This window comes from Anomaloglossus baeobatrachus, chromosome 1 (genome assembly GCF_048569485.1).
Source record: "Anomaloglossus baeobatrachus isolate aAnoBae1 chromosome 1, aAnoBae1.hap1, whole genome shotgun sequence".
In the NCBI taxonomy this organism is placed as follows: Eukaryota; Metazoa; Chordata; class Amphibia; order Anura; family Aromobatidae; genus Anomaloglossus; species Anomaloglossus baeobatrachus.
In genome coordinates, this window is record NC_134353.1 from 183,116,855 (window position 1) to 183,142,413 (window position 25,559).

Consider the following 25,559-nt stretch of genomic DNA (forward strand, 5'->3'; position numbering starts at 1 on the left):
GACGAGCTATCGTGCGATGCATCGTCGGGGTCACAGTTTTCGTGATGCACATCCGGCATCGTTCACGACGTCGTCTCGTGTGACACCTCCGAGCGACGCAGAATCGCTCACAAATCGTGAGTCGTGTATTCGTCGCTAAGTTTTAAAAAATTGTTTATTTAACATGGCGCCGGTTGTTCATCGTACCTGGGGTAGCACACATTGCTCCGTGTGACACCCTGGGAACGATGAACACCGCTTACCTGCGTCCCGCGGCTCCTGCCGGCTATGCGTGAGGAAGGAGATGGGCGGGATGTTTACGTTCCGCTCATCTCCTCCCCTCCGCTTCTATTGGCCGGCGGCTGTGTGACGTCGCTGTGACGCCGAACGTCCCTCCCCCTTCAGGAGGAGAATGTTCGCCGCCCACAGCGAGGTCGCTCAGCAGGTAAGTACGTCTGACGGGGGTTTAACGACTTTGTGTGACACGGGTAGCGATTTGCCCGTGACGCACAAACGACGGGGGTGGGTACGATCGCTCGTGCAATCGCACGATAGATCGTAACGTGTAAAGCCCGCATTAGGTTTTGGCGAGATCAATCAAAGCGTGTATTTCTGACCAATAGCTGCTTAGCTGACAGACCTAAATAGAAACCATTTATACACAACTTTCATCAACTATATTAATATAATAAAGTGGACTTCTAATTTTTTAGGGCAAATTTTGTCTAAAATGTGAAGCAGAGGTCTTTTTGCACAATGATTTGGAAATACTTTAACTTTATACCACCGTCCTGTTGTGGTCATTTTGGCAGAAAAATGTTGTCAAAGTAATGTCATAGCATCGTAGTCATCGACAATGCAGCTCAATGTAACTTCAGAAATGTTTTACAAGCACAGCAATGGTTACTTAGATCATGAAGGAAAACAACTATAGTATTCTATATTGGGGCTTGAAAGTTTGTGAACCCTTCAAATTTTAATGCAGAAAAATGAAAAATTTTGATCTAAAACTAAATCAGATTTTCACAACTCTTAAAAGTAGATAAAAGAGAACAAAATCAAATAACCAAGTCAAAACTACTAGACTGTAATTTTGTAAATGAGGAAAATGATTTGATTTTGCATGTCTATAAGTGACAGGAGTAGGTGAAGTGACCCCCTTATACAGCAGTAACTGCATCTAAACATGTCCAGTAATTGTTGATTAGTCCTGAAAATCGGCATGGAGAAATTTTAGCCCATTCTTTCCTACAAAATAACTACATCTCTGTTATATTGGTACGTTTTCTCCCATAAACTGCTTACTTCAGGCACTGCAACAACATTTCTATGGGATTAAGGTGAAGACTTTGACTTGGCCATTCCAAAATGTTATTCTTCTGTAACCATTCATGTGTAGAACGGCTTCAATGCTTTGGGTCACGGTCTTCTTTCATGATCCACATTCTCATTAGAATTTTTGCTGATAAAATTCAGAATTCATTTTTCCATCATGCCAAGCTGAACTGGCCCACATGTAGAAAAGCAGGCAGTAGCCATGACATCACCATGTTTTACTGATGGTATGTGATTTTAATGCAGTATTTTATCCTCTCTCTAAAGATAATGCTTCTCATTTAAACCAAACAACTTTAGGCTATGTCCGCACGCTGCGTTTTGGTTTGACAACAAAAATGCACCCTCTGGCAGACTCTTGACAAATGTAAACACTGCGTTTACCAAAAAAAAAAAAAAACACGTGGTAAAAACGCATGCGTTTTCAATGCGTTTTCCCTGCATTTGGGCTGTGTTTTGGACAGTGTGTTTTTAAAGGAGAAATAAAATATGATAGGATAGGGTTTGATAGAAAAAAAATAGATAGAAAGAATAGATAGCATGACTGCCCGCTGACAGCAGACAGAGACAGAGGCATGCGATGAGAATGAACTCTGGTGAACCTCTGAGATCATTGCCACGACACAGGCAGTAGTGCGGGGCCCGCAGCTGTGACATCAGAGTTTCACCCGAGTTCATTCTCATTGCACGGCTATTTGTGTGTCGTAGCCTGATTTGCGGTCACAGGTGAAGGACTCACCTGATTAACCTAGGACTTAGTGGCAGCTAAGGGCTGCCATTAACTCCTTATTACTCCAATTGCCACGGCACCAGGGTAATCGGGATGAGCCGGGTAAGGTCCCGGGACTGTCGCATCTAATGGATGCGTCAATTCCGGGCGGCAGCTGGATGATATTTTTAGGTTGGGGAGCAGCCTAAAAACAATAGGCCTCCCCAGTCTGAGAATACCAACCAGAAGCTGTGAAGCTTTGTCTTGGCTAGGTATCAATTGGGGGGGAACCGCAAGTCGTTTTTTTTTTAAAATTATTTATTTATTGTATTGCACGATATAGACCCACCCATCGGTGGCTGTGATTGGTTGCAGTCTGACAGCTGTCACTCAGTGTGGGGGCGTGTGACTCAACCAATCATAGGTGTCGGTGGGCGGGGGAAGCAGTGAATATGAGATGAGCCTAATAAGCGAGTGAAGTGAATATGAGATTAGCCTAAAAAGCGAGTAAAGTGAATATGAGATTACCCTAATGAGCATCAAGCACTTTCAGAAGCAGGAGAGGCAACAGAAGCAGTGTGTGACAGCCATGCCGGTGATTGGTGAGTATGAAGGAGGGAGAGGGAGAGACCGACAGAGAGAGAGAGACCAAGACTGACAGAGAGAGAGACCGAGAGACCTGCGTTTTTGTTTACCAGAACGGATCCAAATGCAACCAAAACGCAGTGCAAACGCACAGCTAAATATTTTGGTTGCGTTTGGACACACCTCATTCATTTTAATAGGTGGAAAATGCAACTAAAACGCAATGAAAAAGTGACATGCTGCTTTTTTTTACGCAACAATTTTGACAAATATTTGTCAAACCAAACGCTGCCGAAAAACAGCAATGTGCAGATGGTAATTTTGACTTCTCATAGACTTGCTGGGGGAAGCAAAATGCATGCATTTTGTCATTGACAGTGCAGTTTAGAACGCAACCAAAACGCAAGAAAAAATGCAGCGTGCGCACATAGCCTTACTCTGGTCTCGTTCTTCATAAAATATGGCTTAATTAGCCTCCTAGATTATCCAGGTGATCTTTAACAAAATACAGCCTTGTTCCTTTGGAGAGCAATGGTTTTCTCCTTGCAATCCTGCCATGGATACCATTGTTGTACAATGCCCTCCTAAGGCTATGTGCGCAGAGTGCGTTTTTCGCGGTAGTTTTGCGCGTCAATTCTTTCCTGCATTTTTTCCCCAATGCAATGCATTGGAAAAACGCAGCAAAACGCACCAAAACGCAGTAAAGACACATGCGTTTTTGCTGCGGGTGCGTTTTTAGCATCCAAAAACGCAGCGTAAAAAAAAACGCAGCGCGCGCGCACATAGCCTAATTGTGGACACTTGCATATCAAGGCCATTTGCACATACTGTATTAAGTATTTGGTCAGCTTGTTACCTCAGTATTTGTCACACGAAACCAAGACTGGAACAGCCAGAGGAAAAGTATAATCGAAACCATGCACCCCTTCTGCATTATTTCCTACTCCTGATTTTGGCCTACAAATACTGGAGATAGAAATCTCTCAAAATACTCAGTGTGTGCACATGACCTTTCACAAGCTAAAGGGAGTAAAGGGCCATTTACATGCTGCGACATCGCTAACTATATATTGTCAGGGTCACGGTGTTTGTGACGTACATCTGGCGCCGTTAGCGACATCGCAGCGTGTAACACCAAGGAGCGACCTTAAACGATCGCAGAAGAGACAAAAATCGTTTGTCTGTGAGAAGTCGTTCACTTACCATTTTTCGTTGTCTGGTCAGTAGCGATGTTGTTTGTCGGTTCCTGCGGCAACACACATCGCTATGTGTGACACCGCAGGAACGAGGAACAACATCGCACCTGCGGCCGCCGGTAATGAGGAAGGAAGGAGGTGGGCGGAATGTTAGTTCCGCTCATCTCCGCCCCTCCGCTTCTATTGGGCGGCCGCATAGCGACGTCACTGTGACGCCAAACGAACCGCCCCCTTAGAAACGAGGCGGTTCTCCGGCAACAGCGACGTCGCTAGGCAGGTAAGTATGTGTGACGGGTGTTAGCGACGTTGTGCGACACGAGCAGCAGCGATTTGCCCGTGATGCACAACCGACGGGGGCGGGTACACTTGCTAGCGAAATCGGTACTGATATCGCAGCGTGTAAAGTACCCTTAAGTCCTTTAGATTCTTAGTAAGTACCTTGGGTTCCTTTGTGACCGCAGACTATTATGCGCTCTTGAATCTTTATTGGTCTAAAGGGTACTTTACACACTGCGACATCGCTAGCGATCTCATTAGCGATTTGAAATTCTAGATCGCAAGTGCGATTTTTCGAGATAGGTCATTTTACGCATGTGCTATGTGCGATCTTGAAAGATCGCACTTGCGATCTAGAATTTCAAATCACTAATGAGATCGCTAGCGATGTCGCAGTGTGTAAAGTACCCTTAACTCTTGGGAAGGGTAATAATGGTTTGGTGCTGGTGGAGTCCAAATTGTTTAGATTGTTTTATTAATCATTTCTAGTATTATGAGTATCAACAGCTTTTTTTTCCTGAGGTCCATAGAAAACTCTTGTTTATGCTGATACACTTCTAAAAATGTGTTGTAAAGATCATACTTTGATAAATTCCTGTTCTTTAAATAAAACAGGTCACCTAGTCACACTAGATTGTCATCCCATTGACTTAAAACAGAAAACTAATTTCACTTTCACATTTGACATTCCTAAAAGATTCACATAATTTTGTACCTCACAAACATTAAATCTTGAAAAAGTTTACCAATTTTAAATACGGTTTAATATTTTAAACTCATCTGTTACATTTGCTTCTCTTTTTCTACTTTTATGACTTGTAAAAAAAAAAAAATCTAGTTTTAGGGAAAATTTATGCAGAAAAGTGAAAAATTATAAGCGGTTCACAAACTTAGGTTCACTCTATTGTCCCTATACAAAATTATCAACCATATAGTTATAAGTTCAGGACAAGTCAATACACTGTAATATATGATCATGGCTCTAAACTAATAAAATTGTGCAATCATTAATAATGGATGAATGTTAATGATCACGCATTGCAAAAGTCTGTGTGATAAAAACAGCAAACACACACCAGCACAGATCACTTTATATCAGGGTTTCAAAACGTAAATCCAAAAGACTCTATCCATCTTACATTGGGGATGGAGAGAAGAATGTGGACACTTGTCTCCTTAAAAGCAGGACATTTTTTGACGTCCCAGAATTGGAAACGTCTTACTTGTTATAGGCTCTTACGACTTGTTATTCTGAAAAGTACATAAACATGCTGTTCTCTTTTGGAAAACCAATTAGAGACAATTCGTATAACTTTTAGACATTACATTTGCCGCATTTTACGGTTGACTACTCAATGTTGGCAATTTATCAAAGTATCTAATTCTGGTTGATCATTCTGGTGCTTCTTTACATTGCTTAGTTCAAGCTTATTCAATTTTTTTCAGGTGCTCCTTAAAGTCACATCAAGTTTTAGTGCAAATTTATACACATTTTTTTTCCCAAAAGTCAATACCTACTGTACCTCTAGAAGCATGTCGAAAATGTAATGTATCTAAAACACAAAATTGCTGGGGAAAGAAAAAAAAGCCTTTTGGCACAAATCAAGATTTCTCATTCATGTATCATTGTAAATTTGTTAGATAAGATTGTCTTAATTTAATGAAAATAGGTTCCCATTAAATCACAAGCTGTGCTTAATTTGCAAAGAAAGAATAGGTAGGCAAGTGTTTGTTCTAGAAAAATAACATTTGTTTAATTAAGCCAATTGCAGCAAGTCCTAAATTAGGCTAAGCCTAAAGCTGGTGTCACACTAAACGACAGCGACAACGACGTCGCTGTTACGTCACCATTTTCGGTGACGTAACAGCGACCTTGTAAGTCGCTGTTGTGATCGCTGCTTAGCTGTCAAACACAGTAGAAGCAGCGATCATAAGGTCGCTGTGCTACATGTTCAGAGAGCAGGGAGCCGCGCTTAGCGCTGGCTCCTTGCTCTCCTGCAGCACACATCGGGTTAATTAACCCGATGTGTGCTGCAGCTACATGTCACAGTTCAGAGAGCAGGGAGCCGCGCTTAGCGCTGGCTCCTTGCTCTCCTGCAGCACACATCGGGTTAATTAACCCGATGTGTGCTGCAGCTACATGTCACAGTTCAGAGAGCAGGGAGCCGCGCTTAGCGCTGGCTCCTTGCTCTCCTGCAGCACACATCGGGTTAATTAACCCGATGTGTGCTGCAGCTACATGTCACAGTGCAGAGAGCAGGGAGCCGCGCGCACTGCTTAGCGCTGGCTCCTTGCTCTCCTTGCTACAGTATACATCGGGTTAATTACCCGATGCGTACTGCAGCCACATGTCACAGTGCAGGAGCCGGCACTGGCAGCAAGAGCGGAGGCTGGTAACCAGCGTAAACATCGGGTAACCAGGGAAAGGTCTTCCCTTGGTTACCCGATGTTTACGCTGGTTACAGCTTACCGCAGCTGCCAGTGCCGGCTCCTGATCGCTTCATTTCGTCGCTCTCTCGCTGTCACACACAGCGATGTGTGTGTCACAGCGGGAGAGTGACGACCAAAAAATGAAGCTGAACATTCAGCAACGACCGGCGACCTCACAGCAGGGGCCAGGTCGTTGCTGGATGTCACACACAGCGACAGCGACGGGACGTCGCTGCAACGTCACAGAAAATGGTGACGTAGCAGCGACGTCGTTGTCGTCGTCGTTATGTGTGACACCAGCTTAATGTAAAGTCCTGTGTTTACTGTGGGATAAACTGAAACATGCATTTTACACTGTTGATGAATGTCTAGATCTCATCAAGTGTCATAAGTAATAGTGGCACATACAGACACCCCAGTGACAGCTCTACAAGAATGCGGAATTCTGTGTAGGTTATTTCAGTGGTCAGCAAGGGTCACACCAATGACTGCATGTACAGCTCTGGCAAAAATTAAGAGACCAATGGACAGTTTTATAAAAATCAGCTTCTCTACATGTCGCTTCCAGTGTCCATTGAATTCCACCCATGTACACCTCATTCTACTGACCAGGAGTGGCATAAGGTCACTCAAAAGCAGTGTGAAAGACTGGTGGAAAGCATGCCAAGACGCATGAAAGCTGTGATTAGAGATCATGGTTATTCCACAAAATATTGATTTCTGAACTCCTCCCGAGTTAAAACATTAGTGTTGTTGTTTCTAAATGATTCTGAACTTGTTTACTTTGCATTATTTGAGGTCTGAAAACAATGCATTTTTTTGTTATTTTGACCATTTCTCATTTTCAAAAAATAAATACAAAATGTATTGCTTGGAAATTCGGAGAAATGTTGTCAGTAGTTTATATAGAATAAAATAACAATTTACATTTTGCTCAAAAATATACCTATAAAAAGAGAAAAAAAGCAGAAAATCTGAAAATTTGGAAGTGGTCTCTTAGTTATATACAGCTCTGGCAAAAATTAAGAGTAGGCAATTTTAATAGTCTAAGCTGGGAGTTCCTAAGCTATGGCTTGCGGGCGATGTATGGTTCACTGCAGTTTGCTGGCTTGGTGCATTCGCACCAGGTCTGGCAAGCAGCTAAGGCTACTTTCACACCTCCAGTTTTTCCTGTGCGGCACAATCCGGCACTTTGCAGGAAAAACGCAACCAGTTTTTTTTGCTGCCGGGTGCGTTTTTTGCTGCATAGACTTTAATTAGTGCCGCATTGTGCCGCATGGGCTTGCGTTCCAACCGGTTTTTGACGCATGCGGCAGATTTAGCCGATGTGGCGACCGGATGTAACGTTGTCTGGCACGTTTTTTTGTGCGGCAAAAAAAAAACGCATCGCGCCGCATCCAGCCGATGCGGCGCTTTTTACAATGAATGCCTATGGATGCTGGATGCGGCAAAAACCGCATCCGGCCGCTGCATGCAGTTTTTGCCACTGCACATGCTCAGTAGCATGCCGCAAGCGGCAAAAACCGGACGGGCCACATTTAAAAAACGTATGCAAAGGATGCGGCTTTTTCGCCGCATCCGTTGCATAGGTTTTAGAGCCGGACTGGCCAGCTCTGCACCTACCAGATGTGTGAAAGCAGCCTAAGAAGGACAAGTCTCCAGGTGATGACTTTCTGGATGCATATATATTGGCCGGGGAGGGAACAGAAGTATGGTAAGCTGTAAAAATGATCTTACTAACAGAAAGGTGCTTGAAACTGGGTGGAATAGTGTTAGTGCAAGTGCTCGATGTGAGAATACCGAATTAGGTTAGGAATTCCTGGATCTAAATCTACTGACTATAAATGAGGGTGGTGGCACAAAGTCCTGGTGTGTCTTCTGTGGGGAAAGCTTTGGCTGATATCAAATTGGTAGTGGGCTACTCTGGGTGTGGCTCACAACTATCTCTCAAAACTCAGTGTAGTAAAAAAGGTAAAAAAGTTGGGAACTCTGACCCACGCAGTGGGCTCACACCTTACGATCACTAACCTTGATTTGGTTATAACTCATTACCAAGAAGACAGATTCTTTAGACCCAAATCAGCACAACAAAAACACTAACCTGGCTGCTAGAGTGGTATAATTGGTTAATAAATTCTACAGGGGTTTGTTCACCCTTAGCTACTGGTAAAAAAAAAAAAAAAAGAAAAAAAGAAAAAGGCAATAAAATATCGGTTCTAGTACAATACCACATCTTGGTCTCCAATAATATTACTTTCCTAAGAATGCACGCACAGCTCAAAAGTATTGTGAGTCGGGGATACGGCTTCTGAACAGATATCTTCACATTCTATCTTTAGCACACATGTAATAATGTGAAAATTCTAAGATTACAGTTTGATTTTTTTTTATACTTAGAAAAGTGATTATCTGAAGCCTGAAGGTAAAAATCACAGCTCTGCAGCACACCTCCACACCACACAATTAGATATTGGATCACAGCATCTTTTCTTCCCGGTCACCTTCAAGGCTTGTTATAACGGAGAGCTGAAATCATGTATATATCAATATAATTTCTATATGTTCTAGTATTATGCATATGGTTTTGGGATACAATTTATGCTACAGTTTATACAGTATATACAACTGTTCATTATTTTGTGAGAGTTAGGTTTATACATTATAAGCACACAAAATGAGTTACAAAAAGGATTAAAATGTAGTAAATCGTCCCTTAAAAAGTATTTAAAAGATTGCCAAAAACTTCATTTTTTTTGTCCCTTCAATTGCTTGCAGATCCATGGTGGTCCAGGTGCTGAAACCCCCACCAAGTGCATATATATTAGGAAACAGGAACTCAGAGTGCCTGTCTGAGGGTGCATAAAGAGGGGAGAAAGGGTTTCAATAGAAATTTTATTCTTTCTATTGATTCACACTATACTCTGTCATGTGCTCAGGCACAAGTCGTGTACTTCTCTAGGGTCTTTGGACAAATAGGTTGGCGTCTCAGGAGTCGGACGTGAATCCCAATTGATATCCATGCAATTGAAGAAATATTTTGTTTTATAGTTTAAGATTTAGATATAAGGTGGAGGTTAAAAAAAAAAAAAACCACAACAATATGACATACACAAACTATATTTAGCTGATAAGCAAAGGTTTACAGGCTGAGAATGACTAGTATCGGACCTCACCAATTATGTTAATAAGCTTTCTCTATTGAGCAGGCTTCAGGAGCTAGGTTGACATGGGGGCCTAATTGCCTCATTAGGATTGTTTTCTGCTTATGTTTGTAAGGCCCTCTAACCTGACTATTAGAAAGGTCACTTTGGTTCATGGATCTCACTGACCCTTAAGTCTCGTATATTTTCTTAATTTCTGATCTAGTAGATGATAATGCAAGTTTTCATATGTCCCGGAGGTATGCCACACCAAGTCTTTCATGATTGTTGCTCATTAACGAGGCATAATAGAATGCAGCTTCAGATCTTCTACACCCATTAAGGCCCTTTAACACTACCAGATGATTGGCTTAATGAAGGTTCATAGGAACACATGATGCCAAATCAGTGTCATCTGTAAACACGGCCAGCAAACAAGCAGATGCTCATTTGCAAGCTGATTTATACAGGTCTAAAAATGATTGTTCATCAGCGGCAGATCCCTAATTTAAACAGCTCATCTGCTGCCCAAACTACATAAAGTGTAAAATGACGCAGAATATTTCTAATCATCCAAAATAGTCAAATCATTGCCCATTAAAAAGGAAGATTACCTGCTTTGTAAAATCAAAAGGCCAGAGCCTGTAGATTTCTACCTCCACAGCCTTTCCTGCATGGTTTTAACGAGTTGAACTGTGAAATAGGCAACTGTAGAGTGTTGCACAGATGTGTGATCAACTTCTTTGTTCTTATTCAACATACTCACTGATATAGCGCCATTAATTCTACAGCGCTTTATAGACATCATCATCACTGTCCCTATTGGGGCTCACAGTGTAAATTCCCTATCAGTAGGTCTTTAGAATGTGGGAAAAAACTGGAGGAAACCCACACAAACACGAGGAGAACATCCAAACTCTTGACAGATGTTGTCCTTGGTGGGATTTCTTTCCAGGGCCCCAGCGCTGCAAGACTACGGTGCTAACCACTGAGCCAAAACACTGCTACTAAAAGAGGGCAAATACTTGAGACAGGATATGACTGCCCCCATTGGGTTCACTTTGGTACGGTGGCTTTTACGTTTTTTTGCAAAATAGTATTAACTAAGTACTCTATGTTATTCACATGTATTATTACTATTTACTTACTACAGGGTAATGCTCATTGGGCTTTGTTTTTTTCTTGCATTTTGTCTATGATATGGCCACAATGTGAACATGCTCTTTCACGGTTCACCTACATCAACTTATGCTATGACGCACATTTTTGGTTTTGCTTTGAAATAGGACAAACCCAAAGATTAGGAACACCTTGTTTGTTACTCTATGGTCCTACCCAAAATTTAGACATTAGATTCAGTATACATCATTTCATAGACCTCAGGATATTTTATCACATTTCATTACTAATATAATCTGGAAGATTAGTCACCCAAAAAGTGCATTTCAGAGATGATTGTGTTGACTGAACTCGCTGCCTTCTAGATTAGAGCTGGGGTAATGATGTCTATAACAAAATATTTGCTGCTAGCAATGATGTAAAGTTAGACATTACTGTAAATGGTATTTTAAATAATCAAAATTAGAACGTATATTACATATCATAGGGGTAATCGGGAGACATAAAAACATCTGTTCTCTCTACAGCTGTTACTTAAAAGAAAAAATCCATATTAAATTATGTCCATAATAAGATGGTAAGATTAGAGTCCAGGTGTCCAAACAGAAGATATGATAAGTGAGTAAATCAAAAATAAAGACAAGAATACTTTAGAGAGTGTGATCTAATCTGAAGGAGACCCGAGAAGGAGCCTCATATGAGCCCCATCAGCTAGAAGGAAGTTCACAAAGCTCATGTCCTTGTATTTGTCGACAGTCCCTGAAATCAGGAAAAGGGTCTTCGAATGGGAGCGCCTACGATCTTCTCTGGTGTAAGCGGAAAGTGTATAAATAATTGATTATTGGTTTGTTACCTCTATAAATTATATAATGTTAAATATTGTTTTATTAATAACAAAAATAGGCAGCAAAGAAAGTAAAGGGTACAGTTATGGAGAACATGGAGATTCCAGGAGAAAGGACACCACTAGTGGTTATTCGTATAAACTCTGATCAGGATTGGAGCTACATGGTAATGTTCTTTGATCATACAGAATAACGTCCTACCATAGAAAGCAGCAAGAGGATAAGAATAAAGGCCGCTTTACACGCTACGACATCACTGAAGCGATCTCGTTGGGGGTCACGGAATTGGTGACGCACATCCGCCCCGCTTTAGCGATGTCGTTGTGTGTGACACCTATGAGCGATTTTGAATAGTCGCAAAAACATTCACAATCGCTAATCGGTGACATACCCCCCTATTCCCAATTATCATTGCTGCTGAGTATACGATGTAGTTCGTCATTCCTGCGGCAGCACACATCGCTATGTGTGACACCGCAGGAACGAGGAACGTCACCTTACCTGCGGCCGCCGGCAATGAGGAAGGAAGGAGGTGGGCGGGATGTTACGTCCCGCTCATCTCCGCCCCTCCTCTGCTATTGGGCGCCCGCTTAGTGATGTCGCTGTGACGCCGAACAAACCGCCCCCTTAGAAAGGAGGTGGTTCGTCGGTCACAGCAACATCGCCATGCAGGTAAGTATGTGTGACGGGTTTGAACGATGTTGTGCGCCACGGGCAGCGATTTGCCCATGTCGCACAACCGATGGGGGCGGGTACGCACGCTAGCGATATCGGTAATGATATTGCAGCATGTAAAGCGGCCTTAAGGCTTAAATTGTGTTCTCGAAAAACATTATTCATATATCATTCAACATTTTGATCTATGCAGAGGTCTTTTTCAAGGATATCTGTGCAGGAAGATGCCAGAGGTGTTAGCTAGGAGTATACTGCGGTGCTATGTTGCGCTAGAACTAGTCGCACCACCACCGGCATTTTCCTTCACAAGTGTCTTTGATAAAAGCTTTTTACGAGTCAAAACATTAGTCAAGATTTTAAAAAATTGAAGCATTACTGATTTCCTTTTGCGCTCTTCTGTGCTGTGATGCTACATACTTTATGGACGTAGGGATGTTTTGTTAAAGGGAACCTGTCTGGTGCAATATGAATGCAGAACCACGATCAGATCTGGGTGCATATATCTAATCCTTGTCTAATTGTCCCTCTATCAAGTAGCGTACATAAAGAGATCTTTAGAAAAAGTATTTTTAAAGATCCTTTATGATATGCTAATGAGAGCAGGGATTAGTCACAAGGGAATTAGTTCCTGCTCTCATTCCACCCTTTTAGCATATTAGCACACCAGGCGTGCTAACATGCTATTCAATGCCCATTGCCTAGCGTCATCAGCGGTGACATTCATACCTGTGTCCTTTGTCACCGCATAAGACGCTCGGCAGTGTGCATGATCAGGAGTCCCGGCACATTGAGTCATGCACACGAGCTTGTGGGCGTGCTAACACGCTAAGAAGGTGAAATGAGCGCAGGAATTTAAGCCTCCAGACTAATTCCTGCATTCATTTGCATATCATAAAGGATCTTTAGAAATACTTTTTACACCTTATATCTAAATCTTAAACTATAAAACAAAATCTTTCTTCAATTACATGTAAGTGAGCAGGGATTCAGGACCTGAGACCCCCACCTGTTTATCCAAAGACCCCTGAGAAGTACACGACTCCTGCCTGAGTACATGAGCAGAGCATAGTACTAGTCAATAAAAAGAATAAAAAGAATAAAATTTCTATTAAAGGGATCCTGTCATGTGCGATATGCACCCAGAACCACGAGCAGTTCTGGGTGCATATTGCTAATCCCTAACCGTCCCTGTATACACTAGCATAGATATAGAGATCTTTAGAAAAAGTATTTCTAAAGATCCTTTGTTATATGCGGATAAGGCCAGCGACTAGTCATAAGGGCATTAGTGCCGTTGGCTGGTTGGCCCCCTTAGCATGCTAGCATGCCCCTGTGGCCGTTATAACATGCTAATGAATGCGCAGCGTCATAGGTAGGGTCGTGCTCACATCTGCTGCCACCGCGCCTGATGCTGGATGTTGTCTCCATGCGCATGGTCCCTGGACTTCCGGTCATTCGCACTATGAAGCCTGGAGTATGCGTCCAGGCTTCCAATTGGTGTAGTGCGCATGACCGGAAGTTCTGGGACTTCTGATGACTTCTATGCCTGTTTTAAGGCAGTGTAAGGCTATGTGCGCACGTTGCATAATTACATGCAGTTACGCTGCGCTTTGTAGCGCAGCGTAACTGCATGCGTCCTGCGTCCCCTGCATAATCTATGAAGATTATGCAGAAGCCGTGCGCACGTGGCGTCTTAGAGCGCAGCGCTTCGGCTGCTGCCCGAAGCGCTGCGTTCTAAGAAGTGACATGTCACTTCTTCCGTGCGCTTTGCCGGCAGCTCCTGCTCTGTCTATGGGAGGGGCTGCAGTCAGAGCGCATGGAATCGGCTTTTTTTTTTTTCACTACGGACATTTTCTGCAGGGATTAGAAGCGCACGTGTGGTCTTCAGATCGCTGCAGAAATTTCTGCAGTGACTGTACGCAACGTGCGCACATAGCCTACAGACACAAGTGTGTCTGTCACTGCCAAAGACGCTAGGCATTGAATAGCATTTTAGCACACCCCTGTGGGCGTGCTAACATGCTAAAAGAGCGGAATGAGCGCAGGAACTAACGCCCTTGCGACTGCACTCATTAGCATATAATAGAGGATCTTTAGAAATAGCATAGATAAAGGGAGCTTTATAAAAAGTACTAGATACAGGGACTGGGATTAGCAATATACACCCAGAACTGCTCGTGGTCCATATTGCATCTGACAGGTTCACTTTAAGTTGTAGACAGAACTGGACTGAAGACAATAAGAAACTGAAAGGACATTCACTGTGATGGCTTCCGATATACGAGCTCTGCACTTGGATAAGGACCCTTGCTAGTGTACAAACACCCTAAGAATATACACCTTGTGCCTGAAAGAACACAGAGTGGAAAAGTCTTGAATCTTTGAATCTGAGTTGGGAGGATAAATCAGTGTTAATTTCCATAAAACAGCAATCATATAAGGCATTATGTACCTGGTATAAACTGTCAATAGAAAAATCAATGTCACGTTTTGACAAATTAGGATTATTTATAGAAGAAAGATACATTTGTGTGACGCCCTAGACCAGCCAGGTAGTCACAGATAGAGCCCTGCACAACACCTGTCCCTCACTAGGTAACACCAGCCAACCACATAACACCCTAGTCACCTCCCTCAGGGCTGGATGGACACATAAGGGGGCGGAGCCAGGCAGTTGGACACGCCCACCAAGGAGTTCAGAGAGCCTGAGGCAGGAAACACAGACAGATCAGTTTTGAGAGTGGAGTGGAGGAGGTCAGGCCTGTGACAGACTGACAGGTGCCAGGGTTGGAGCCCGGGCACCTTTGTCTAGGAGGCATATGGAGGCCTCTGTCTGCAGCAACCGGGAAGACGGCTCAGTGGAACCGTGGTGGACCAGGACAGGGTAGTGGCCCGCCGGTACCGACCCGGGGACTCTGAAACCAGAGCACAAGAGGGGGTACTCAGACCCTGAAACGAGATCTAGAAACTACTGGACTGAGTTAATTAACTGATTGCGGTCTGGACTTTAGGTCCTTTCCCACCCAAAGTCCCTCATAGAAGACAACAGCCCAACGAGGCAGATAGAAAGCCACCGCCAAGGCTCAGAGATTCCACGGGCCAGCGTCTGTGGGTAAACGGGCTCTTCCGACATCCACAAGCCAGGGAGCGGACTCCTGACGCTGCAAGCGCAGGTAGTCCAACAACTCAAACAGGTGCAGGAGAAAAGGCAGAGACCACCAACCGGGTGGGGGAACCCGACTGCAGCCGGCTGCGGGCACCGACCACCATCATCTTGGTTTACCAGAGACTCGAGTGTTTCATTCTAATAGTGAGTACACCAGTGCCCTCCGGCCGCCCATCTTTCTGCACCGCCAAAACACCCCCAACGGGTCCGGGGCCACCCATCCCTGCCCATGGAGGGGTTAACAACTTGCTGCATACCATCTCCCCCGGGTGCCCCGTAACTGCAGTGGTGGTGTCCACCTTCACCACATTCCGTGGGTGGCGTCACGAACATTGCTCCGGCCGTACACCTACGTCCCCCAAACTGCCAACCCCTTTTTGGTTGGAGTGACCGCAGGACCCCCGGGTCTGGAGACGCTCGAGCCACTCACTGAAGGTCTGGACCCGAGCGGCTCTGTTGCAGCCGAGCACGGGGTGGCACATTTACACAGATAACATAGAATGATCATCTTACCATATTCAAATGAACATATACAATTTTGCTATACAAAGTACTTTACGTGTTTTGCAAAAGATATTACAGACATAACCCATATTATGGGCAAGGTGTTTTGATTACCAGAATCCTCCAGTGTGCCATCTCTCAGCTAATCATGCTCAATCGAAAAGCAGATTCAATTATGTCCTTTGTGCCTCAAACAGAACATTATAATTTCATTGCATAATGAGAAAAGAAAAATGATGTGTTACATAATATGTTTCTTCAGCTGTGCACCATTGCAATGATGTTCTGACACGGCCGTCTCCCTGAATATTTCATTATAATGTATTGTACAGCAAGTTCTAAAAACATCACTATCTACTCCACCCAATAAAACACAAGACAAAATAGGATCACAATGACAGACGATCTACATAGAGCTTCATCAGGAAAAAAACTCCCGGTAAAACATTTGATCATAATAAACACATAAGGGCCAAACCTTTGGCCTAAATGGCTCGAAAGCGTTGGATTCTACTAAACAAGACCATAATTTCCATTTATTCCAGTAATGCTTCACACAGTTGTAGGGAAATCAATGGACATGAAGGTAGAAAATCAAGGACAAAGCCACACTTGCCCTCTAATGTTTCATTCCCATGTAGCATGGCAGAGATATCGTTGGAGGAGGAAAAAAAGGAAAAAAGAAAAAGGAAAAAGACAGAAAACTACACATGTAAAGGTTGACATTCCCACCTGTATCTGCAGTATAAATGGACATATTGAAGATCTGTAACCTGCAGCTTCTGTCCATTTATTCTGTGGATATATTTTGTAGCATGTACACACACACACACACACACACACACACATATATATTATTATATATATATATATATAGAGAGATAGAGATATATATATATATATATATATATATATATATATATATATATATATATATATATATATATATATATATATATATATATATATATATATATATATATATATATATATATATATATATATATATATATATATATATATATCAGATCTTCTCTTGCTACTCAGGTGAAAGGTTCATCTGTCGCCTTAAGGGTAAGCACACACGGTGAGTAAAATGGAGCTAGTGGACTGCAATGAAAAATCATCACACTCAGACCAATGTTACTCTATGAGGTCGCTCCCAGGAGCGATTTTTTTTTTCTCAGCACTAATTGCACCAAGAAAACAATTGCAGCATGCTGCAGGTGGAATCCGATTAGTTTTCACTCGCACCCATACAAGTCTATGGGTGCGAGAGAAACATTGCATTGCACTCGCATTACAGTGGTGTAATGCAAGTGCAGTACTCACATCAGCTGACAATGGAGAAGATGGGGAGATGACTCCCTCTCCTCCACAGCGCCCACGCCCCCCTCCTCTGCGGCTCTGCTATGATCGCAGCACAGTGGCATGACACTCGCATGACACTGTATGAGCGGGAACTGAGTGTCAAACGTTTATCTCTCTTTAATGCTCATGTGTCCCCAGCCTAAACATCACAGTTTCAATACCATTCCTGATGGTGGTGATGACTCCCATTGCTCTTGACACAGCCCGTTCCTCAGACTACAAGCCATGTTGTAAGCACAACTTACCCTTTTAGAAGAGCACCTTAACTTGCTCCTAATGAAATTAATCACATGGGTAGCTGGAGTAGAGCCCACCTTTTCTTTCCTGCAGTTGCAACAACTAGGCCCTATTTTAGATTTTAAACCCAACCCAAACATTATGCCTTATCTGCTGCGCACATCTCCTAGCTTCCCCAGGTATCATTTAGTGGCCTAAATATTACACTCGAGAAGCCACACTGCCATAAGTAATACCAGTAAAGCATATGACCATCATCACCAGATGTTTTTCCCCCAAAAAATTGGATAACCCCATTTAGGAGGATTATACACTTTGCATATCCTAAAACTAAAAGCTCATTTAACCAAGACGCGCACACTTGGCCCAGTGTTAATGTCCTCCGAATGGAAATAGGGCCGTTATGGCCCATTTAAAACACAGGCAATTTCTGCCTATGAACAAGCACCAAAACACTAAGTACAAGTACACACTGGCAAAGGCAAACTGTATGGAGTCACAACAGTTATGAATATGGTCATAAAGACATCACCTGTGTATACGAGGTGATTAGCTGCCAATAGAGATGGGCAAGCACTAAAATGCTCTTTACCTGAATTGAGCAGGTCAGACGCTTTGAAAGTTCTCGACTCAAGTAACGAGTATAATTGTGGTCATTGTTTCATGGATGACACATTCGAGCACCCGTGATACTCGGCTGAGCACCGAGTACGCGAGCACCCCAATGCTCAATCGAGTACCGAACAGTGGTGAACATGCCCGCTCAACACTAATCATGCCCATTGTGCACATTTATCAATTGATCTACTTCACAAATCTGGCAATGAGCCTTCTTATGAACTCGCGTCCCCATTATCAGTCCATATCTGATTCTTCTCTATCTGGCGTACAGGGTGGGTGGTGTTAACACATTACACAATGGCAAATTTGATAGACATTAAGATTTATGGTGCTCACTGATGGCAATTATAGGGGCAAGGATGGCCAGATAGCTCAACTTTTTGCTAATAGGATAAAAAAAATAATGCTGTATTGAATCGTAGGTATCCTGGTGATTATTTTTTGGTGCATTAAATAATAATTTTTGAATGTCTCATATAAAGTTGCACATTATAGAATTAAGATTCCTACAATTCTTGTGTAACCATACATTGGATGCATCTCGCTACATGGAAGTCTTAATTATTGTCAGCTCGACACAAAACACTCACTGCCTTCTCTACATGAACATGACAGTTTAGCATCTGTGTAGCATTTGGCTAATCATCATTATGCTGTCACATTTTTTTTTTAACTTGTTTCCAGAATCTGCAGATATACAAAAATACTACTGCCAGCATGCCTCTGTGCTGTAAAGGAGGAAAATGTGTGTAGGCAGGGTTCTATGCATCCTTCATCAAAAATCATTGTATAACCCTCGACCCCTAAGAAAAAATACATTTTATTATAGATTTTGATTCATAGTATGCTACAGATACACCTACCAAAAATAAGTGTGAATTGAATAATTTTTCCACAGGAGAAAAAAAAAAAAAATCCACTGTTTGGAGACGCATAGCATTCGCTGTGACATTACTGGTGAAATACTAATAGAGGCTACAAATATAGAGATACATTTACTGCGGACCATTGTAAAGGCCTCTATACACAAAACATGAGTAATCAGCTAAGACCAACGATTGAGGCAGACCATCTGTTGAGTGCAGGGGGCTCCTGACTCTCATACGACACCCGAAGATTGAGGCAGACCATTTGATGTGTGTGGGCTTCCTGACTCTCTGATGACTCTCACCAGACACCCAGAGATTTAGGCAGACCATTTGATGTGTGTGTGTGTGGGGGGGGGGGGGGCTGACTCTCACACCAGACTTGAAGATTTAGGCAGACCATGTGTGGGGGCTTTATGATCCTTACCTGACATTTAGGTAAACCATCTGGTGTGTGTGGGAGCCTCCGGCTATCACACAACACCTGAAGATTTAGGCAGACCATCTGATGTGTGCAGGGTCCTTCTGAATATCACCCGACGATTTAGACAAACCATCTGATGAGTATGGGGGATGGGGGCCTTCTAACGCTTACCTGACACCCAAAGATTTAGGCAGACCATATGATATGTCCAGTGGCCTCCTGACTTTCACCCAGCAATTTTTGGCAGACCGTCTGATGAGTACGGCTGCCTCCTGACTCACCCGACACATAATGTCAGGTCAGAGAGCTATTGGTAATTATGTAAAATGATGCAGGACCTTAGAGTACTGAAAAGACACCTGACTTCTTGCATACTATGCTTGCTCAGCTCTATGTAGCTTCCATTCTACTTCCACCAGCAGTGCCTGCATACTAGACTGTGGCTCACAGATCAAATCATGATCGAATAATATCTTGTATTTACTTTGGGAGTATTAATAAATAGAATGGGGATAACTATAGTAAAGCTGGAGATAGCATATCCTATTACATAGAGGGGTGAAGGAGCTAACTTAGATAGTTTGGTGGGAGTGCTTCATGCGAGTAGTCTGAATCTGGATAAACCCACAAGCATTATTATACTATGGGTCATTCCGTGTCAAGTGGACCAGTTTTAAAAATCGTCCCCACTCGACGGTCTCCGATTTTGCTGAAAATTTATAAGGATGTAGATGTATGTTTGAAAAGAGGTTCTGTAAATTTTTAGGGCCAGATCTCAAATATATTGGGCACTGTTGACCTTTCACTGGAGGCCCCCCCAAGCCTGCGGCTTCAGCTAAGAGGATTTTGCAAACTTTGGCACATAGCCATTAGAGTTCTATACTGGCTATGATGCTGAAATTTGGCATACTAGCTCAACTTTTGCTGCTAAACGCGATAAAATTATTACCGGCTATGACAAAACAATATTTCGGCCGCAATTTTGTGTCAAAGTAGCTTGCAAAACGCCTCGCATAAAATTTATGCCAAACTTTGCCCATGTATAACTCAAGACCAAAAACCAATAGGAACTGGTGCTCTACCCTGTACAACAAACATCTTCATGACTTTGCATTGCTGCAATATCACGGTCAAAGCATATGTATTTGTGGAAATATTCACACCCACATATGATGAAAAACTTAAAAACACCGAATTTTACCTATTTTTAGGTCAAATTTCCCAAAAAGGGTACCCCTAAAATATATTAATTCTGTTATCATTTGAAAGAGCACATTTTTCTCTACAAGGATCATTGGGGGTTTTTTTGTAGTCTCTCCATTTAAGAAAAGAAAAATGCCACTGAACATGGTGTTATTTATTAATACGCAATGAATGCTAACTGCACTATTCAAACCCTTGCGTTGGTCCATGGTGGTTATACCACAACCAATTCCCTAAGAACTGGTATTATAATCCTATTAAGAATTGTAATAATGCTGTCTTTCGAGAATTGGCAGCCCCATCGCCTAGAAGCCATGGCCGATAGCTGTGCAAGGCAAGTGGCGGGTGGTCTCTATCGCAGGTTCCAAAGCCTGAGGGTGGGTGTCTTTGCCTAGGATCCCAAGCCTAATATTGGGTATCTTTTGTTGGTTCCCAAGCCATAATGTTCAGTCTAAATAAGTGGTCTGGAATTGTTGCTGAATTTGCAACATAATCGGTTCAGAGAAGCTGTATTGTCGGCCCATTGCTGTTGCAGCTGGTGCTGGAATTATTGCAATGATCGACGGCTCGGGAATCCAGCATGTATCATTTCTCACAGGCCAGTGAAAGAAGCTAGCTGGTCCATGAGGATGCATAAAATGTATTAATGCATCATGGTCGTCGACTGAAATTTCAGAAATATTTCCAATCCACCAGTTCCTATCGTAAATGCAGGCAACGTATTGCCCTGGCTGGAGGTTTGCAATTGGCACAAAAGGCATTTCTGATCTGACAGATCCATCTACATGGGCAATGAAAGATGAAGGGTCATTTGACACCCTTGAAATGCGAATCTTTTTGTCATCAATTTCATTCTCCATCACTAAAAAATAAATAATATATGCATTAAAATGTAACAATAGTCAATAGGTTTATAGGTTTTTGATTATAATAGACATTGCTAGCAACAATACAACTCTGTAACATGTGATAATAATCTGAAAATCAAACACAAAATCAATGCATTACATGCATACATAACACCATGTTCAGTGGCATTTTTCTTTTCTTAAATGGAGAGACTCCAAAAAAAAAACCCAATGATCCTTGTAGAGAAAAATGTGCTCTTTCAAATGATAACAGAATTAATATATTTTAGGGGAACCCTTTTTGGGAAATTTGACCTAAATATAGGTAAAATTCGGTGTTTTTAAGTTTTTCATCATATGTGGGTGTGAATATTTCCACAAATACATATGCTTTGACCGTGATATTGCAGCAATGCAAAGTCATGAAGATGTTTGTTGTACAGGGCAAAGCACCAGTTCCTATTGGTTTTTGGTCTTGAGTTATATATGGGCAAAGTTTGGCATAAGTTTTATGCGAGGCGTTTTGCAAGCTACTTTGACACAAAATTGCGGCCGAAATATTGTTTTGTCATAGCCGATAATAATTTTATCGCGTTTAGCAGCAAAAGTTGAGCTAGTATGCCAAATTTCAGCATCATAGCCAGTATAGAACTCTAATGGCTATGTGCCAAAGTTTGCAAAATCCTCTTAGCTGAAGCCGCAGCCTTGGGGGGGGGCCTCCAGTGAAAGGTCAACAGTGCCCAATATATTTGAGATCTGGCCCTAAAAATTTACAGAACCTCTTTTCAAACATACATGTACATCCTTATAAATTTTCAGCAAAATCGGATAACGTCGAGTGGGTACCACTGGTCCACTTGACACGGAATGACCCCTATCGATAAGGGAGGGGGTGTAGGAGGGTGACCGGTGCTCTGCAGCCCCCTTAAGAAGTCATGGTTATTTTGTGTATTTATGTATAGGAAATGTTGTTTATGTGTGTGTTCTCGGGTGCACTGTTCTCAGGCACCATTAGGTGTCACTGTTCCCTGGTCTCTTAGCTTGGGGTTGGGATGGAGAACAGGGCTGAAGCAGTTAAAGGTTAAATCTGCCCAACAACAGAGAGCTGACAGTTGGGATTAGTCAGATAGGAACAGCTTCTTCTCTTTACTCAATGGTGTCACTGAGGGGGGTATAGTTAGAGAACCCCAGAGGAATTTGGCCAGACCCTCAGGGTCACCCCAGAAAACCCAGATCAAGTGGACAAAGGAAACTCTCCAGTAGCCGGGTGCATAAATCGGCACGGACGACCCTGAAGTTGTGGGCCTTGATTATATCAGAATTTCCAGGAAGCAACTGACTCCAATAGGACCGGTCTTGGTGTGAGGTAACAGACCTGGGTGGTGGTTCATCACAGAGACAGCGGTGAAGGAACTCCGTACGATGGTGTATCAAATCCGTGTGGGAGGGGACAGGATTAGATCCATGTGGGACTCCATGAGTTTACTAGCTGCCCCTGTGGTGTTGCCGGGGGAAACAGACAGTCCTATAGTAGCCGGAGAGATGTGCAGGAGGGAGCAGTGTGCAGGAAAATGTGACCTGAAACCAAACAGCAACATGCCTGCAACGTTCAGGCTACGTGCCCCGAACGGATGTGCTCCACAGAAAGACTGCGAGTTATTCAGTAAAGAAGTGTTAAACGTTATTCTGGACTCCGTGTCTGAATTTGTCCTAAGGAGGAGAAGCTGCGGAGGTGGCAGGAGTGCAGCACCAAAGAGAGACGCTGCCTGGAAGCTGGGGCTGGCCTCTACCCACGAATACGACCCCCTGCCACCCCCACAACATGGGCACAAGTTGCTTTATGTGGGAACAGTTTGGCTGTCATTATACTAGTAATTGGGGCTCTGGGTGACACTACTAATAAGGAGGGGGAGAATGAGTGGATTGGGGACCACTGCTCTATGGGATCATTTGTGTCATTTATTCCAGGATCTGGAACATGCTGCATTTCTCTGCCAGCCATGGATGCTGGACAGGTGCACAAAGTGCAGGGACACATTTATACGTTATGTACGGCTGATACATGATACAACCAAAATATACTCCTAGCCCAAGAGGAGACTTAATGCTATGGCTTCCTTGAGTCATATGTATTACTGAATTTGCAAATAAATGTGTAATAATGGTGGAAGGTATGAGAGGTTTCTCACACTGGACCCAAAAACATTAAAGAACATCAGAGAAATAGAAGAAAAAAAAAAGAATATATATGCCAGGGATAATGGCTGTATATTAGTCATCTCCTGATGTCTTAACATAATGTTCTTGTTTTTGTGTAACAAATCCTCAGAAGGAAGGAAGCGTCCTTCACCAGTGTATGAAGGATGAGTATGGGACACTCTACAGAACTTCGTATATAAAGTTTATTTCTAGAAGAAAATACGGTACATATTAAAATAATTAGGAATGTAAGTAAAGCCCTTCATGAGGGGATAAGCCATGTAGCTGTGGAATGGGTCCTGTTACATTTACTATTGGTGATTATACAGGGTATCGTAGCTATAAGTGGAGCGATTTTCAATCTCCTGCTCCAGATTTTAAGGATTGGAATGTTCTTTCAATAAACTCCACGAATAGAAATATATAACATGGGACAGGAGGAAATTCTCAGATTCGTCATGTCGTAACAGAACAGATCTGAGTCAATAAAATCACATCCTCGTCATCGACATTAAAAGGGCTCTTTAGGCAATCTGGAAAAATGTCAGCGCTATAGAAGGAATTCGGGGAAACAAAAAGGAAGTCAATTTTAGACACTTGCTCCAAATCTTACGACAATGAGCACAAACGCCATCCCACTTGTTTGTAATCTGTAATAAATCTTGTGAAGAATTTCCCCAATAAGGGTACGTAGTAATGAGTAGAGGAACAATGGGGCACGTGCACCATAGTGAGGACCCCAGGCTGTTAGTGCAGCAGAGACTGCATGGCAACTGCAGCCCTTCACAAATGCGTGAGGCTGTAATAAAGCGGAGAGGAAGGAGACGGCACCTCCTCCTCCTGTTTAAAAGTTACACCCAACTCCCTCCTTCCTCCACCCTCTCAGCCCTGACACGTGAAGCCTTGGATAGGATATGACATGTTAATAAACAAAGGGGAATTCTCTCACAGTCATAGGAATAGCCGCTCAGGTAGTAGTAGTGCAGATGTAGCAGAGCTGAGTGTGCACTACATCTTGTGGCTGTTTGTACATCATGATAACGATCTGAGTTAAGATAATGTTGTAGGTTTATCTGTAGCCCTCTGGAGAACTACAGAGAATGCACTACAATATGACAATGTGTGGTCTGGTCCCCTATTAAATATCCTGCCCTATTGTATTTGGTAAACTGGGCTTTGCTACATTTGTAACACAGGATCAAAAGGAGAGACGCTCCCATCTCATTATGGACAGTAGAATCATCAAAGGCGGACATATCATTGGTGCAACCTGTGCAGCCAAACAGGGACCCACCAGCTAAGGGGCCAAGTAGCAAATGGGTCCAGGAGCTCAGAGAGCCCAGGAGCTAAGAGGTCTAGGAGCTAATGGGGCAAAGGAGCTAAGGGGCTCAGGAGCTAATGGGGCCAAGGAGCTAAGGTGTCCAATAGCTAACAAAGCCCAGGAGTTATGGGGGTGAAGGAGTCAAGGGGGCCCAGGAGCAAACGGTCCAGGAGCTAAGGGGCCCCAAGAGCTAAGGGGTCCCAAGAGATAAGAGGGCCCAGGAGCTAAGGGGTCCCAGGAGCTAAGGGGGCATCTGCATTTTCACGGTAGGTGGAATTCTGCATTATGATGAGTTATTGGACCGAAAAGGGCTCATATATTGTTCTTGCACAGACCCCTTTTCTGTCTGTGGCCACTAGTGAGAAGCATAGTACATATGTAGGCGCTAGTTCTAAAAAAATGATATAATGATGCTGACTATAACACAGGCAATGTAAGGTTATAATTATACCCAAAGGATGGACATCCACACTGATGTGGGAGGAGGCAGCGCGGTGCAGCTTCATAGCC

At 43.0% G+C, this 25,559-nt stretch overlaps 1 protein-coding gene across 1 annotated transcript in view; it reads right to left on the reverse strand.

Annotated features, from left to right (window-relative positions):
* TLL1 (tolloid like 1) overlaps positions 1 to 25,559 on the reverse strand; it is a 207,693-nt gene that overhangs the window by 175,757 nt on the left and 6,377 nt on the right. The window lies entirely within an intron of this gene.